Below are 12,856 nucleotides of genomic sequence, written 5' to 3' on the forward strand. Positions count from 1 at the left end.
AGAAAGTTTATCTTTGAAAAAGATACAAAAAAGATCCTGCTCGAAAAATCCAATCTGGCCAATTTGAAGAAAGTTTAAAAAGTCTTATTAGGAAAAACCCAGTTCCTAACTAGTGTCACTTTATCTGGAGAAAAATCTAGCATGGTTTGGAAAAAACAGTCTTCACCAATTTTTCACCAATTTGAGCATAAGTCTCATTAAAATCTCATCAAAATTCAAATAATATTATAATATCATTATACATCTCCTTTTCTTTTTTGTCGAATTATCATACATCTCCATATGTATATATTCTTTCTATCAAAAATGTGCTTTTTACTAAAAATGAATAATTTGATACATATATTTATTATAAATAATAAAGTTTATGTCAAATATATATTCAATCAATTGTTTAGTTAAAAATCTGAAAATATTAAAAATTAATAATATTATATTAGTGTACCGTGGATCACATAAAATATATTGTTTAATTTCTATAATAAATAAATGGGTTTAATAAAATATTAAATTTGACCTAATGTAGATCAAATAGAAATTATATGTATTGGCCAATTAAAATATTAAAATAATAACAACTATCTTTCAAAAATTCAGCTTTATCTAATCAAAATAAAAATTAAATCCATACTTAAACTAAAAGGCCCGTATTTCTAACAAAACCAGAACGAGGTTTTTTTCAAGAACAATGTTCATTTCGAATTTTGTTTTCATATAAATTTTTGTGTAAAATTTTAGCATATAGAAGACGAGAAAGCTAGTATAAAAATAGTTATTTATATTCTATTTTAGTTGAACTTTAACTTAATATCACCATGCTATAATATTAAGCTTATTATCATAATAATGTAATATTCCACCATACTTGTATAAGTGAAGTTTAATAGATGTATGGAATATAAACACATTTTTCATTCACCAAAATTTGATAAATATTATTATTTTGTTCATGTTAAAAGTAAACAATATATAATTTGTGTAAAATATATTTTGACTAAAATGTCTAAATTTTTTTAGAGAAAATTCTAATCTCGGTACATGATATTTTTGTACACGTGCATTTTGAATTTTGTGTTTCATATAATTGTTTTGAAAAAATCTTAATTGCTTTAAAAAAAAGAAGAGAGAACGAGTATGAGATAAAATTATCTTATTTAATCTTTAACTTCATTTTAACATAACATAGTATAATTCTATTAACTTATTTTTAGGATGAATTATATACACATCTTTTTGAATTTTGTTAAATAATATATTTTTGTTCATAATACGATAAAAATTGTATATAATTATAATTTTAATCGAAAATTTACATAAATTTGTGTTTACCTCGATTCACGAGATCACAAGATTCTTATTATTCAAAAAAAGGAATATATGATTAAAGAAAATAATCAAGATATCAGGATTTAAGAAAAAGTTCTAAAATATAAAGATTATATAGAAAAAAAGACATTGGAATATAATATTCTTATTCAGTTTCTATATGTGTCACATCACCATCCTTTATATTTTGTCGGAGCAAAGAAACCTGAAGCTTTGACTCATAATCTTGGTTGTTTTGACAGGCTCAAGCCACTCGAATTTTCTTTCATTTCTCAGAAGCTGGTGAGCTTCTTCCGGCCCTTTTGTTTTATTTATATGTATATGCATATATGATGTGTTCAATGCAGTCATTTCTTAATGTATCCATGCATATGTTCCTCATTGATGTGTTTTTAGTATGATAGTAGGTCCTTTTTTTATGTTGTTTACCTGTGTATGTTTGTTTAATATTTTTATGGAAAGATGCAGTCTTTATGTGTGTGGTTTTATGTGAAACTTTCGGTGAATGTTTGTGGTGTTAGGATTACATGGAGCACATTTATTAGAGGTTCATTTGTTTGTTTTGTTCATGATTTGGTTCTTCCCCGGGTGTTTCAAAATCATTTGTGTTAAATGTTTAGCAACTTTTTAGTTACTTTTCCTTCTTCCCCTAGTAGGAAAAAAAAATCAATTAACAGGAGATTGATTTAAATGATGATAAGACTAAAAATGAAATGATGAGTTTGTATCTTACGCTGGCATCATCTTCTCCTCCCTGTCGATTGGTGTTGCCCTCATTCTGTTGTTCTTTTATGGAAGGTTCTAAACCCTAATTTTGAATCTAAATTTTTAGTTGGTGTGTGTTATAATTTTATGGCTGGTTATTTTGTTGTCCCTTTGTTTTAGTACTTTATTTGGGCCTTTCATTTTTTGAAACTCCACTGCTATATTTCTATGCTATTTAATTGATAGAATAAGGTAGTTAATAATTTTTAGAAATCAATTACAATTATTATAAAAAATGGTGATTACCAAAGGAGTACCATATGAATCGTGTATGTCAATAGTTTGTAATTGTTAAAACATCAAATGCTCTTCATTAAACATGAACAAGCCACTAACTTAGATATTTCTCTATTTGAGAACAATGGAGCCGAGAACTGCAAAAATGCAATAAAATCAAGGAGAACGTGATTGATGAAAGTCATGCATTAGTGATGAATTCTGCAAAGTTGGTTGATGAAATACAAGCAGCAAATGAAGATTTTGTAGAGTACTTCAAAAGCATGGGTGATAGACATTCGGAACTCATTTCCCAAGTAATGGGCATCAATGAACAATACGGGTAACTTTATTTTTTTTCAAAATCCATTATGAAATTACAAAATTATGATACATATCTACAATCTTGTCAATTCACACGTCCATTGTTGATCTACTAAAGGGGAACAAAAGGGTAAGAGTGGGAAAGACCTCACAGGTACATGAAAACCTCCCACCTTCATATGCCACTGATTTCGCAAATTCTTAGGCGATACTTACACATCACTGGAAGGTCATTGTAAGGAATACAAGCAAGCATGCGAACAAATCACAAGGGAATTCGAGATAAGTTTCGAAGCATGAAAATAAAATTAAGTGAAAGGAACAGGGAGATGAAATGCAGAATCATGAGGTCGAGTTACGTGTGCAGCTTGTCAACCCCTGAATGAGTGCTACTTGCCTATTAAGGATAGTATGACTAAATTCTTTTTGAGACAAATCGAATCTCACAGATGAGATTTTTGTACACGAGCAATTTGGATTTTGTGTTTCATATAATCTTTTATATAAAATTTTAATTGCTTTGCAAAAAAGATGAGAGAACTAGTATGAGATAAAGTTTATCTTATTTAATTTTTAATTTAATTTTAACACACCATACTTTTAGCTTATTTTTTTAGGCAAACTATAAACATGTCGTTTTGAAATTTGTTAAATAATATAATATTCATAATACGATAAAAATTATATATAATTATAATTGAAAATTGAAAATTTACATAAATTTGCATCTACCACTATTGACCAGATTACAAATTTTTTATTATTCTAAAAAAAATAAAATTATTAAAGAAAATAAATAGAATATCACAATTTAAGAAAAAGTACTAAAATATAAAGATTATATAGACAAAATAGGCATTGGAATGTAATATTCTTATTGACTTTTTGTATTTTCGACATGGCCATCCTTTATATTTTATTGGAGCAAAGCAACCTGAACTTTTGAGTTGTAGTCTTGGTTGTTTTGACAGGCTCAAGCGACTCGTTTTCTTTCATTTCCCAGAAACTGGTGAGCTTCTGTGGAAATATGTCTGGTTTATGTGTGTGGTTTTGTGTGAAACTTTCTGTTTTAGGAAATATTTATGTTGTTAGGATTACATGCATGGAGTACATGTATTAGAGGTTCTGTTGTATGTTTTGTTCATGATTTGTTCTTTGCGAAATGGGTTTGTTTTGAAATTATTTTATTGATTTTTCAAATGATTATTGCTTATTTTAATCAAAATGGCATTGATATGGAATAATTCATTGTACTACTTATGTATTAAATGATTAGCAAGCATGACAACCCACTCTTTAGGTAAAATATATGATCATTATTTTTCTACTTGACCTAACTGGGCTTTTGTAAATAAGGTGAGACATTGTTAGTGTCGACAAGGGTTTGTCAAATATAGTGGTATAGAAATGCAATGTTCTGAAACTCTTTCTGCAGTACACTGAGTGATATTTGTTTGCACACTTTGGTATGGTTTTCATACTAAAACAACGGTGATAATTTATTCAAAGTATATATGCTCTATTTTGTTTATCATTAGGTATACTTTTACGTGTATGTGTTTGGTCTGACTGGTTGGGATCTTGAACATGCCTAGACTAAACTGGCACCTTATCAAGTCAGATTTTATAAAAGGTTTGTATTTGTAAAGTAACTGAAATAATTTCTGCACAAACTTTTCTAATATTCCCTTTTGGGCAATCCTCTCTTTATCTCTAAAAGGTCATCTATTCGCTCAACTTTTCAGATTAATATCCTCATGTCAGAATTAAGTTCTATAAGCCTGGTGGGTGGAGATTAATGTGGATGCTGCTGTCTTTACGGAAACTGGGTACACTGGTATATATGGGCAGTGTTATACGAGACGAGTATGGTAGATTTATAAGAGCAAGAAATCAGAGGTTTGCAGTAGCCACCAGCCACGAGAGGCGGAAGCCATAGCATTGAAGGAAGCTCTCTCCTCGGTGAAAGATCTTGGGTACAGGAGATGTGTTTTCGAGACCGATGCCAAAACGCTTGCAGATCGATGTAAGGATATTCAGGGGGCGTACTTATTTTCATTCGATTGTGTCACGTTGTTGAGATGTTTAAGTACTACGAGGAAGTGCTAGTTGAATTTGTTCATAGCTAGGTCTGCGACTGATGAGGCTCATAGACTTGCAAAGGCTACTCATTCTATGTCAGGCATCTATGAGTAATGCTCCGGATTTTATTATTCTATTTCAGGCATCTATGAGCTAGGCATGTGTTGCCTCCATTCTGTTATGCTTTTCTCAGATGTGCTAAACCCTAATTTTATTATATGTAAGAATTTAGGCCTATGATCGAACATATTTAATTGATTGAATAATGTAATTAATATATTTTACAAATCAATTATAATTATTTTTAAAAAATGGTGATGACTAATAGAGTACCATATGAATCGTGTTTGTCAACTCTTTGTACCCTAAAACACTAACGGCTCTTTCATCTATATATTAAGAACATCAAATATGAACAAGCCACTAACTTAGATATTAATCAATTATATAGTTTCAGAACAATGGAGTAGAGAACTACAAAAAAGAAGAGATGCAACAGAATTAAGGAGAACATGGTTGAGGAAACTCATGCATTACTGATGGAAATTTGCAAAGTTTGTTAATGAAATTCAAGCAGCAAACGAAGATTTCATAGAGTACTTCAAAAGTATGGGTGACAAACATTCGGAACTGATTTCCCATGCAATTGGCATTAATGAACAATACGGGTGACTTTTAGTATATTTTTCACAATCAATTATGTATTACAAAATTATGATACATATTTTCAATCTTGGCAATTCATAGGGCCATCGTTGATCTACTGAAGGGGGACAAAAAGGCAAAGGGCGGGAGAGACCACGGAGGTGCGCGCATGAAAACCTACCAATTTCGTATGAAAAAACTAAGTGATCTCAAGGAACATGGAGATGAAATGCAGAATCAGAAGGCCGAGTTGCGTGAGCAGTTTAATGAATTCAAGGAAAATGTCAACCCCTGAATGGATGCTACTTGCCAATTAAGATATATAGTATGTCTAAATGTTTTTTAAAACAAATTGAATCTCGCACAGATGAGATTTTTTTACACGTACATTTTGAATTTTGTGTTTCTACTTGACCTAATCAGGCTTTTGTATATAAGGTGAGATAGTGTTAGTGTCGACAAATGTTTGTGAAATTTCAAATATATATAGCGGTATAGCAATGCAATGATCTGAAACTCTTTCTGTCGTACACTAAATGAAATTGTTTGCACACTTTGGTATGGTTTTCATATACTAAAACAACAGTGGTAGTTATTTATACAAAGTATGATAAAATAATTATATTTTGTTTATCATCCTAATCGGGTATACAGTTATGTGAATGTGTTTGGTCTGACTGGTTGGGTTCGTGAACATCCCTAGACTAAACTGGCACCTAATTAAGTCACATTTTATATAAGGTTTGTTGTTGTAAAGTGACTGAAATAATTTTCTGTACGGACTGTTCTAAAATTCCCTTTCCGGCTATTAAATCCTCTCTTTACTCTAAAAGGTCATCTATTGGCTCAAATTTTAATCGGCTTAAGCCCGTAAAACTATCTTTAAATTTTTTTGAAGGGCTGGTGCAAAGCCACCTGAAGCTTTATCTATTAATCTTCTTTGTTTTGACAGGGTCAAATCACTCAATTTCTTTGATCTCCCAGAAGCTGGTGAGTTGCTTCACAGCTTTCGATTTTATTTATATGTATTATGCATATATCTTGTGTTTAATGCTTTCATTTCTTTTATCTGTAATGTCTCCATGGATATATGCGCGCCGCTGGTTATGTGTTTTTAGCATGAAGGTTGGTCCTTTTTCATATGGTGTGCATGCATGTTTCTTTGATATTATACTTTATGTAAAGATGCCAAAATTTGTGTTTTAGGGAATATTTATGTTGTTAGGATTACATGAAGTATATATATTCAAGGTTTTTTTTTTGTTTTGTTCGTGATTTGCTTGTATCTTTGTAAAATGGGTCATTTCGCAATTGTTTATTACATTTTCACTTGTGTATTGTGAATTTTAATCAAAATATATTGACGAATGATTAACAAGCATGAAACCCACTCCTTAGTCCTTAGATAAAACATATGATAATTAATTAATTATAGTTCTACTTTACTTTTGACATTGTTACTGCCGATATGTATAGGGCTAGCGAATTGAATTCAATATACCCTTATTCACATTAAAATAAAACATTGGAACTAACTATCACTGTATGCAAATATCACCACCAAGGAAAAGTATTAGAAAACAACAATTAGGTAGATAATAATGTCATAATGAACACATATTTTATTAACCGTGCAAAGAAAAAAAAATTATTAAGGAATTATTACTGAGTTATTAATTCTTTGATATTAAATTCAAAATTAAACTCAATGCACCCTTGTTCGCACTAAAATAAAACGCTCAAACTAACTATCACAGTGAGCATATAAGCGTCACACTGAGCAAGTATCACCACCGACCAATAGTATTAGCAAGTAACAATTGAGTTGATTAGAATGTGATAATGAAAATAGATAATATACTTAACGTCAACAAAGAAAAAAAAAGATAGTGAAATATCGTTAATGAGTTGTTAATTTTTTGATGTGAAATTTAGAAATTGCTCTCACCAATCAAAATTATTAGAAAACAACAGTTCAGTTGATAAGCATGTGATAATGGACAAAATATTAACTCATCAATGATTCCTCAATATCTTTTCTTTTTTATTGCTGAAGTTAAGTAAAATCTGTGTTTATTATGACATTCTTATATACTCAACTATTGTTAATAATTTTGGTTGGTGGTGATACTTGCTCACACTCGTCAGTTGATCATTGTGACACTTGTCTACTCATTGTGATAGTTAGTTTGAGCATTTATTTTAGTGTTAATAAGGTTACAGTGAATTCAATTAGCTAACAGTTATCCGTATGATTATTTAATGACTCTTTTCTAGTTCATTTATTATTGTAGTGCGAAAATTGTGTGGATCACCTAGAGATCTCCGTCCGTCAAAGACATTAAATTGTTTATCTAAATATCCTTTTTTTTCTTTGCTAACTTTAAGTAAAATCTGTTTTCATTATTATATTCTTATCTACTCAATTGTTGTTTGCTAAAACCTTTGGTTGATGGTGATACTTGCTCAGTGTGACACTTGTCTACTCACTATGATAGTAATATAGTTTGAGTGCTTTATTTAAGTGTGAACAATGATACATTAAATTCAATTTCCTCATAGTTATCTGTATGATTATTTAATGACTCTTATCTATTCATTTATCATAGCGTGAAAATTGTGTGGATCACCTAGAGATCTCCGTCCGTCAAAGTCATTAAATTGACGGGCGGAACATCTGACATAAAGCTAAAAGGCTAATTATACAAGAACATCTCAATTTGGAGGCAGTGGTGCAATCACATCAAAATACTGAGTGATACTTTCTTTTCTCCACTGCTATGGGTGATTCTGAAGAGATGAATGGTAATCTTGGATTCCTTCGAGCCCCATGAGGGAAGGAGGGATGGTACTAGAATCTGAACATGAAGAAACCGGAGATAGTGATTCTAGCGATGAAGTAATAGATTTCAATGAACTACAGAATAGGAAGTGGGGAGATCGAATTCTCCTGCAATGGCTTAAAGTTTTGTGTATGGTATTATCTCCAGGAATAGAAAACCCGTCATTGGAGCATCTGACAATCTTAGTGAATGATGGAAGAATAAAGTTAGGTTTGACAGGTATGGACCTGCAGCCATTGCGAAATACCAAGTCGACAATTCAATTCAGGACAAAGGAGATGAAAACTCAACTCCCCTCACCCACCCTTTGCTGGAGCTTCAGGAGAGTACTCTTGGCTGCTCTGATTCATCAATGTGATCCACCACAATGGCGTTTTTCGTCCGAGAAGGCATTGCCCCACCATGGTGGCCTATCGGGAATGAGGAATGGTGGCCTCAATTATGCATTCCTAAAGACCAAGGAATCCTTCCATACTAGAAGCCTCATGATCTCAAGAAATCTTGGAAGGTTAGGGTCTTAATGCTGTGATCAAGCACATGTCTCCTAACATTTCCAAGATCCATAGACTTGTGTGGCAATTCAAAATGCTTGCCGGATAAGATGACAGGCAAGGAGAGTGCTACTTGGCTGCCAATTATTAATTAAGAGAATTCTTTATCACAAAAGCTTTACCCTGATTTTGAGCCACTCAAAACCTATGATTGCTTACCATGAGTCCTATCTCTTATGTGAGATCAAATAAAAATTATGTCAAAAAAAAATATGTCTTGTCCAATTAAAATATTAAAATAATAACAATTATTTTTCAAAAATTATTATCTAATCAAAATCAAAATTATATCCAAACTTTAACTAAAAAGCCCGTATTTGTAACAATCCACGACAAGATTTTTTTTCCTAACAACATTCATTTCGAATTTTGTTTTTCATATAAATTTCTACGGAAAATTTTATTCGATTTATTGTTATATAAGACGAGAAAGCTAGTATAATAAAAGTTATTTATATTTTATTTTAGCTCAACTTTAACTTAATATCAACATGCCATAATATTAAGCTTATTATCATCATAATGCAATATACCACCGTACTTAAATAACTGAAGTTTAAGAGATGTATGGACTATAACATATTTTTCATCAACCAAAATTTGATAAATAATATCATCTTGTTCATGTTAACAGTAAACAATATATAATTTAGATAAAATATATTTTGACTAAAATGTTTAAAAAAATTTTTTAGAGAAAATTCGAATCTCATATACATGATAATTTTGTACACGTGCAAATTTCAATTTTGTGTTTCATATAATTTTTTTGATAAAATCGTAATTGCTTTACACAAAAGATGAGAGAACCGATATAAGATATAATTATCTGTTGCTCAAAAAAAAGATATAATTATCTTAATTATTTAATCTTTAACTTAATTTTAACATAACATAGTGTAATTCTATTAACTTATTTTTAGGATGAATTTTAAGCACATCTTTTTGAATTTTGTTAAATATTAATATATTTTTGTTCATAATGTGATAAAATTATATATAATTATAATCTTAATTGAAAATCGACATAAATTTGTGTTTACCTCTATTGACGAGATTACAAAATTCTTGTTATTCCAAAAAAAGGAATATATGATTAAGAAAATAATTAGAATATCAGGATTTAAGAAAAAGTTCTAAAATATAAAGATTATATAGAAAAAAAATGAACATTGGAATATAATATTCTTATTCAGTTTCTATATGTGTCACATCACCATCCTTTTTATTTTGTTGGAGCAAAGCAACCTAAAGCTTTGACTCATATAGTCTTGGTTGTTTTGAGAGGCTCAAGCGACTCGTTTTCTTTCATTTCCCAGAAGCTAGTGAGCTTTTAATTCTTCACGAATTCTTCAGACCCTTTTCTTTTGTTAATATGTGTATGCATATATAATGTGTGCAACACTGTCATTTCTTATTGTATCCATGCATATGTTCCTCCTTAGCAGTGTGGTTTTAGTATGAAAGTCCGTCCTTTTTTCATGGTTTTTATGTGTGTATGTTTGTTTAATATTAGAATTAGTGGAAAGATGCCGTCTTTATGTGTGTGGTTTTATGTGAAACTTTCGGTGAATATTTGTGGTGTTAGGATTACATGGAGCACATGTATTAGAGGTTCTCTTTTGTTTGTTTTGTTCTTAATTTGGTTCTTCCCCAAATGGGTGTTTCAAAATCATTTGTTGATTTTTTAATTGATTATTGCTCATTATCAAAATTGCATTGATATGGAATAATTCAATATTGTACTACTTCTGTGTTAAATGATTAGCATGTTTTTAATTACTTTTCCTTCTTCCCCTAGTAGGAATAAAAAATCAATCAACAGGAGATTTATTTATTTGATGATAGGACTAAAAATGAAATAATGAGTTACTATCTTAGGCTGGCATCATCTTCTCCCTGTCGGTTGGTGTTGCCTTCAATCTGTTGTGCTTTTGTGGAATGTGCTAAACCCTAATTTGAATCTAAATTTGCAGGTGCTGTGTGTTATAATTTTGTGGTTGGTTATTTTATGTAAGAATTTAGGCCTATGCACATATTTAATTGATGGAATAATATGTAATTAATATTTTATAGAAATCAATTATAATTATTATAAAAAAATGGTGATAACTAACTGGGTACCATGTGAATCTTGTATGCCAACAGTTTGTAATTGTTAAAACATCAACTGCTCTTTGTCAAACATGAACAAGCCACTAACTTAGAGATATTTCTCTATTTGAGAACAATGGAATCGAGAGCTGCAAAAAGGAAGAGATGCAACAGAATTAAGGAGAACATGGTTGAGAAACTCATGCATTACTGACGGAATCTGCAAAGTTGGTTAATGAAATTCAAGCAACAAACGAAGATTTCATAGAGTACTTCAAAAGCATGGGTGACAGACATTCGGAACTGATTTCCCATGCAATTGGCAAAAATGAACAATACGGGTGACTTTCATTATTTTTTTCACAATCAATATTATGTATTACAAAATTATGATACATATTTTCAATCTTGGCAATTCATAGGGCCACTGTTGATCTACTGAAGGGGGACAAAAAGGCAAAGGGCGGGAGAGACCACGGAGATGCGCGCATGAAAACCTACCAACTTCGTATGGAAAAAAATAAGTGATCTCAAGGAACATGGAGATGAAATGCTGAATCCGAAGGCTGAGTTGGGTGAGCAGTTTAATGAATTCAAGGAAAATGTCAACCCCTGAATGGCTGCTACTTGCCAATTAAGATATATAGTATGTCTAAATGTTTTTAGAAACAAATTGAATCTAGCACAGATGAGATTTTTTGTACACGTACATTTTGAATTTTGTGTTTCTACTTGACCTAATCAGGCTTAGTGTTAGTGTCGACAAACGTTTGTGAAATTTCAAATATATATATAGCGGTATAGCAATGCAATGTTTTGAAACTCTCTCTGAAATACACTGAATGAAATTGTTTGCACACGTTGGTATGGTTTTCATATACTAAATCAACAGTGGTAATTATTTATACAAAGTATGATAAAGTAATTCTATTTTGTTTATCATCCTAATCGGGTATACTGTTATGTGAATGTGTCTGGTCTGACTGGTTGGGTTCGTGAACATCCCTAGACTAAACTGGCACCTAATTAAGTCACAATTTATATAAGGTTTGTTGTTATAAAGTGACCGAAATAATTTTCTGTACAGATCCCTTTCCCGCTATTAAATCCTCTCTTTACTGTAAAAGGTCATCTATTGGCTCAAATGTTAATCGGCTTAAACCCGTAAAACTATCTTTAAATTTTTTTGAAGGGCTGGTGCAAAGCCACCTGAAGTTTATCTAGTAGTCATCTTTGTTTTGACAGGGTCAAATCACTCAATTTCTTTGATCTCCCAGAAGCTGGTGAGTTACTTCACAGCCTTCGATTTTATTTATATGTATTATGCATATATCTTGTGTTTAATGCTTTCATTTCTTTTATTTGTAATGTCTCCAAGGATATATGCGGCTGGTTATGTGTTTTTAGCCTTAAGGTTGGTCCTTTTTCATGTGATTTATGGTGTGCATGCATGTTTCTTTGATATTAGACTTTATGGAAAGATGCCAAAATTTTTGTTTTAGAGAATATTTATGTTGTTAGGATTACATGAAGTATATGTATTCAAGGTTTTTTTTGTTTTGTTCGTGATTTGCTGATCTTGCTTAATTTCTTTTACTAAGAGGAGAGCAAACAATGATGTAAAAGTACAATTATAGATAATACCGGAAAAAATAATATTAAATTAACCATACCCATCGTAATAAAAATATAGAAAAGATGAAATAATATGACACATTGATATCGTAACAAAAATGTGGGTACTAATGATAGACTATCAAAATATTATCTTAATGAATAAAATGTTAGGATCGCATCTACTATAGATTGACGTGAATCAAACACAATAACAAGCACGAATATGTAAAGAACACAAACAATTAACGTGAAAACCCGTCAAGGGAGGGTAAAACCACCAATCCACTAAATATGAATGTATTACAAGATTGGAGTCGCTCGCTCACTCAACACTCTTGTATACAAACCCCCCAACTTGATCACAAAAGTTCTCTCTTGTGTATCTCTCACACA

General features: G+C 31.0%; 1 pseudogene; it reads left to right on the forward strand.

Moving 5' to 3' along the window:
* The first annotated feature begins 2,522 nt into the window (after positions 1-2,522).
* On the forward strand, positions 2,523-8,847 carry LOC108198094 (ETHYLENE INSENSITIVE 3-like 1 protein; annotated as a pseudogene).
* The last annotated feature ends 4,009 nt before the right edge of the window (positions 8,848-12,856 follow it).

Source organism: Daucus carota, chromosome 8, assembly GCF_001625215.2.
Source record: "Daucus carota subsp. sativus chromosome 8, DH1 v3.0, whole genome shotgun sequence".
Classification (NCBI taxonomy): Eukaryota; Viridiplantae; Streptophyta; class Magnoliopsida; order Apiales; family Apiaceae; genus Daucus; species Daucus carota.